Source organism: Phoenix dactylifera, chromosome 9, assembly GCF_051530095.1.
Source record: "Phoenix dactylifera cultivar Ajwa chromosome 9, Ajwa_hap1_PhDact_Kaust_v1.1, whole genome shotgun sequence".
In the NCBI taxonomy this organism is placed as follows: domain Eukaryota; kingdom Viridiplantae; phylum Streptophyta; class Magnoliopsida; order Arecales; family Arecaceae; genus Phoenix; species Phoenix dactylifera.
In genome coordinates this window covers 8,366,498-8,372,358 of record NC_143198.1, presented here as the reverse complement: position 1 = coordinate 8,372,358, position 5,861 = coordinate 8,366,498, and positions in this window count along the sequence as shown.

The window sequence follows — 5,861 nt, the reverse complement described above, 5'->3', positions numbered from 1 at the left end:
ATTGTTAAAAAAATAATGTGCAATAGTATGAGATGAAATAGAATAATCTTCCCAAATATCCATATGAATAAGTTTAAAAATAGAGAAAGTAACAAAAGTACTTGCAAGAAAAGGAGCTTCCGTTTGTTTGGCTAGAGGACAAAACAACACAAGAATATATTTTATTTTGAAAAGTAGAAAGAGGAATAAAAATATCTTGAGCTAAAATCTTTAATCTTGGAATGAATGGATGACCCAAACAATTATGCCAAAGACTTAACTGAGTATAATAAATCGTAGAAGTAAGAAAAACGAACCCTTGTAGCAATAAAGACTATCCTTTTCTTCACCCACACTATTCAGCTTTTTCGTTGACTGGTCCTGAAAACTACAACAGTTAAAAAAAAAGGATGACAACATAATTATATATTTTTATTAAACTTACTAATGGATAATAAATTTAAATTGAAAGTGGATATGCAAAGAACATTGTTTGACTCAAGAGAAGGAGACAGTTTGATAGTCACTTTTTGGGTTATTTGAATTATTGGGTCATCTGAATTATATCTTCAATAGGTAGTTTAATGGACTGAGGAGTTGTTTAACATTAGAGTGACAAAAAAATATTAGTCAGAGACCATGTGGTTATAAGCACCTATGTCAATTACCCATGTTACGGATTATGAGTTGGAAGGAATACTTGCCATGTTCACGGAAGTGGAGGTTTTGTCAATGTTTAATATAGATAACAATTGGGCATACTGCTCTTGTGTGAGTTGGGGCACAATAGATGGGGCAAAAATTTTTACTATTGGCGATATGATTTGCAATAGAAGTAGGAGTTTTGGTTCCTCCATTGCGGTTCATGTAGCCATGTAATTCGTAACAAGTGTCACGTGTGTGATCAAGATTTTTGTAGCAATTACAGTATGGTTATCCTCGACCGTCATGACCTCTATGGCTATGACTTCCACGTTGGTTACCGAAGTAACTAGATCATTCTCGTCAAAACACCAAGCAGCCTCATGGTGAGTATTTGGCTCCGAACGATTGAAAAGAAGTCATTGAACCCTATAAGAAATTGAAAAATCTTTTCATCTTGAAAAATTCGATTCAACTCTTTCATTGCACCATAAGTGCAAGTAGAAAGTGGACATAGATCATGGAAAAAAGTGCTCCTTCAGGTCTTCCTATGCCTCCTTTGCAATTTCAAAATAAACTATGGTGTTTATAAGACCTTTATGGATTGCATTCCAAATTCAAAAAAGCACCATGACATTGCAATTTTGCCATGCATCAAGTGTTGCTGAATTTTTGTCTGGCTTTTCAAGCAAGCCATCAATAAAACCAATTTTATTCTTGGCTAAGAGAGCATTCTTCATAGCATACCTCCATAGAGGATAATTGTCACCAATGAGGACTTGAGAGACTAGGACCATACCCGAGTTATCTAAGTGCTGGAGAAAGAATGATGACATTACATCAATGCTAGAATTGGAAATAACATTAGAAGAGGCCATGATTATCAAAATAGAGAATAAAGAGTCAAAGAAAATAAACAACTCAAGGATGATAGGAGAACAAGAAAAATAGGCTGACTTATTAAGAAAAAATCCGCTCTGATACCATAAAAAATTTGTATTAAAAATAAGATTTGAATTGTTTGTTTTGTTAATAGCGCTTGTGTGTTTTATATATAAGTTGAGCTCCTTAACTTGAGGGACTAGATATAATAGAATAAAACAACAAAATCCCATGATTATGGAAAAGATACTAGGGACAATAGCAAAATCCGATGATTTGGTTCAAATGCTAAATTTAAATATGACAATCATATTCCATGATTTTTGGAGATTGCTCTGAGATGATATATCAAGATTGCGCATGCAATATGTGATTGTAATACTTTTGATTGTTTGCTATAATTATTTTATTATAAAAAATTTAGTATCTTAAATTTTATTTGGTTTTCTAATTAAAACTTTATCAAGACGTAGGGATCAGAATTTTAGAACAAATATGTCAGCAAAAAGATGGAAAAGTAGTCAATATAGTCGCATCGTGCAGTAGAACTCATATTTATTCAAACGCAACCAAAGAAGTCAAGATTCGTATTGGGATAAAAGAGATAAGGCCCCTTTTGCTGGGTAGGAAACAGACAGAGCAAGAGAACTAAGGGCCATGTTTGAGATGGATGTGGCTTAATATTTTTGGATTTAGAGGGGGACAATGCCCCCTCTCGCACCATCACAAGGCCCTGCCGCTGGTGCGTATCCTAGAAATATAGGCTAACCAGTAATTAATCTATACACTCTGTTGATGGATTATTGATTTAAAGTATGTATAGCTACCTATAACATCATTAGCCATAATTTCCTATTTGGATTTTTAAACTCGAGTGTGCATTCGTTGGATTGGTAATAGGAATTGGATTGAAATCACCATCTCTAGCACATCCTCTAGCTTTTTAGCTTCTAATATGTGTGACGAAAAGAAAAATAAATTGGAACTTGATTTTCAACATATGGCTTGAAGGGAGTAGAGATATTCTCCCATTTGAAGGTGAAATTTGGAGGATTGTGACCATGACAGGATCTTGATGGTATGAGACCCACATGGTATATATATCTTGTACCATACAATCAGTCATCCCCCCATATATATACACCAACGTGATTGATCAACCGATCCTCTGTATACCACAACCATCTCTTCCTACCACATTAGATATTAGTAATGTGGAGAATATAGGAGTCCCAAATAGCACTGCTTAGGACATGTTTGATTCGCAGCATTGTAATATTTTTTTTTCTAAAAAAGCTGATATCTGTATATATGATGCATGAAAAAATAATTTTTTTAATATTTAGTTGGCCATAGAAAAGTAGCACATTGAGCATTTATTTTTTAAAAAAGTTAGATAAAATTATTGTTATGCTCTTAGTAGAATAAACATTTTATTCTATCTATAAGTTTATTTTTTTATCTCAATTTTCAATTTGTGAAAATATACTGCATATGCATTTTTATTTTTATAAAATATAAAAAAATTATTTTTATAGAAAAGCCATATATATATATATATATATTAATTTTATCTTTGGCCATAACTAGTTTTCTGAAAATTAGAAAAAAATTCAGATATCATTGCTGAGATAATTAAAAAAAATAAAAAATCGTACACATCAAACAGCTGGCGCTACATACTGAGCTTTCCGTTGATGTGGCCGGCCATGTGGGCGTAACGCGGAAGAAAGAGAGGGAGGGATAGAAAGGAATAAAGAGAAGCGACGCATCGGGCAGTTTAGTCGGTTGCTGTTCTATTTTCCTCTGTTGGCTGCTGCCCCAGCCCCCACCCCCCTCCCTCTCTCTCTCTCTTCTAAGACGTGCATGAGAGCGAAAGAAGAAAAGAAAGGAAAGGTTAGATCCATCGCCTCACAGAAAGAGCTCCCCAAAGCGCAGGTTTAAATTCTCTTCTCTATGTCTAATTGATCACAGCAAGATTTTTTTGTTGTCAGATTGGACCGATGGTTACTCGACACAGAGGGCAAACGGTGGAGGTTAGGGTTCTCTTGCTCTTCTTGATTCATTTCTTCTGCTCCACTGTTTCTTCCTAATTTCTCTTTGCTTTGGATTCTGTACAGTTTTCGCACATCTCATGTTTCTCCTAGATTATTATGCTTTTTTTTTTTGAAGTGTGGGATCTTAATGTTTATTAGATTCCAGTTCTTAGTGGAATTATGAATTTATGATACTTGATGCTGAACTTTTGATGATGATAATTGTGTTCCCTCATTACCATTTCTGTTGATGTTTTTGTTCTGTCCAACTTTCTGATGTTATGGATCTCAGGTCGCTGTTCTCACGATTGAGAATGAAATATATGCTCAGTGATGAGGTGCAGTTTATATTGATGGCTTTTTGATGACCTTGCTGATCTTCAGGGTCATATCTAATAGGTGCTGTTTGTTGACCCTGGTGTTCTCCATCGGAGATGTTAGTTTTGGCAATTTATTGGTAGAAATGTTTGGGGAGAGGTGGAGAGGCTACTGAGAATTTGTCACTTTAAGAAGAACAAGCTGTATATGGTTCACCTAAGGTCACATTCTCATTGTACCGCCTATTGCTTATCTAGTGGGCTTAAACTTCCTTAAAGATCCATCCATTTGAATGTGACGAGTGCATACCATTACCCTTTTTTTCTTTTGGAATGTGTTGGGTCCCCTGTACTGCCACTGATAGTGGAAACTATTATAGTTCAACAGTGGAATTTAGTAGGTCTAATGTGATCCTAGGAGTATTTGCTTCATCACATAGACAATGGACATTTTTTTCCATTCACATGTTGAGAATATGTATATCAGTAATAGTGGTGATAAATTTAAAAATAAATTAGGTGAAAGGTTTTTTAAGCATTATTAATTTGAAGCTCCCAAGACAGATGATATGCAACTCTCCTATTGCACCTATCACTGACAGCAAGTATATGACATGGTACATGTTATCAGTGAGAACAAGAATCTAAAGTTACTAACAAGCTTTGTAGCTTTTTTGTGTGAGGTTTCTGTGTTACTTTAACTTTTCTTGACCAGTCTGAGCTATGGACTTGCAAAAGTATGTAATGTTTATGTAACTCGTATGCAGGAGTTTGTGATGAAAGGGAATTTAAATATTTAATGAAGATTATCGCTGATTATCCCTTGACGTGTGAGTGTTGAGGAAAGCACAGAAATTGTATGCAGTTACAAGATTGCTTGGTCAATATAAGCTAAATCTTCTTTATGTCTGGAATTATATCTGCTTCATATTTGTTGAAAGAGAAATTAGAGTCAAATAAGAGGGAGGATACCGTGAGTGGAGGACTTGGCATGACAACAATTAGACTAAGTGGCTTTCTGGTTTTGTGGAGTGATATAAGTAGCATTTCTGTATATGACAAAGATAGAGAATCCCTACTTTCTTTTGTTATATTGTTATAACGATTCTATGGGACATAGGCACATGGACTGGTCCTCACTGCATTCAAGGTGATTTGGGTTGTGATTACTTTTCCTTTGATGAAACAAGAAGTATCATGCCCAATATAAGTGTATTTTGTTTCTTTCATTACTAAGAAGCATAATTCGATTGGTGCGGCGCTTATGAAAATGTAGATCACCAACTTTACGCATGATTTTGGTGATGAGTAAGGTTGACAAGTTTAGGAATTCCTTATTTTTGTATGTAAAACAGGACCAAATGATCATTGGACTCTTTTTTTGGGCTATACTGGTGGATGAAATTAGGAGATATTGAACCATGTTGTGGGTTGCATTCTAGGCTGGAATTAGTGAAGTCAGATAATAACATAGAGATATCATATATATTATCATTTTAAATTACGAGTTTGTAAAGAAACTCAAGCAGAAGAAGTGTGTGATGTGGAAGAGAATCTCATTTTTATGCTTGTACAAGAGATGTATAGGTGAGAGATAGAAAACTGGTTTTAGGAGTTTAACATGAGATGTTTGCTGATGATTTAAAGGTAGGGTTGGAGAGGGAAGGATGAGTTGATCTGGACACAAGATATCGAGGTTGTTTGTTGTATTAAGGGGATAAGAACAGTGTGCTTCTTCATGAGATGGATGAATGATTTTTGAGGATGGATACTTGTTGTATATCTGATTTCTTTTCTTTTCGAAGATGAGTTATATAAGTGAGTTTAAATTCAAGAATGTTTTAAGTGAGAGAAGATATTTTATCTCTCTCTCTCTCTCTCTTGCTCTCTTCCTACTAGATAGGAGGATGGTCTATATGGTTTGTACTTGTTAGACTCGAAGTATTAACTACTTTTAGAAACTTGAGTTTATGGAGGACTTTGAGGAGAAATAGATGAATAAAGA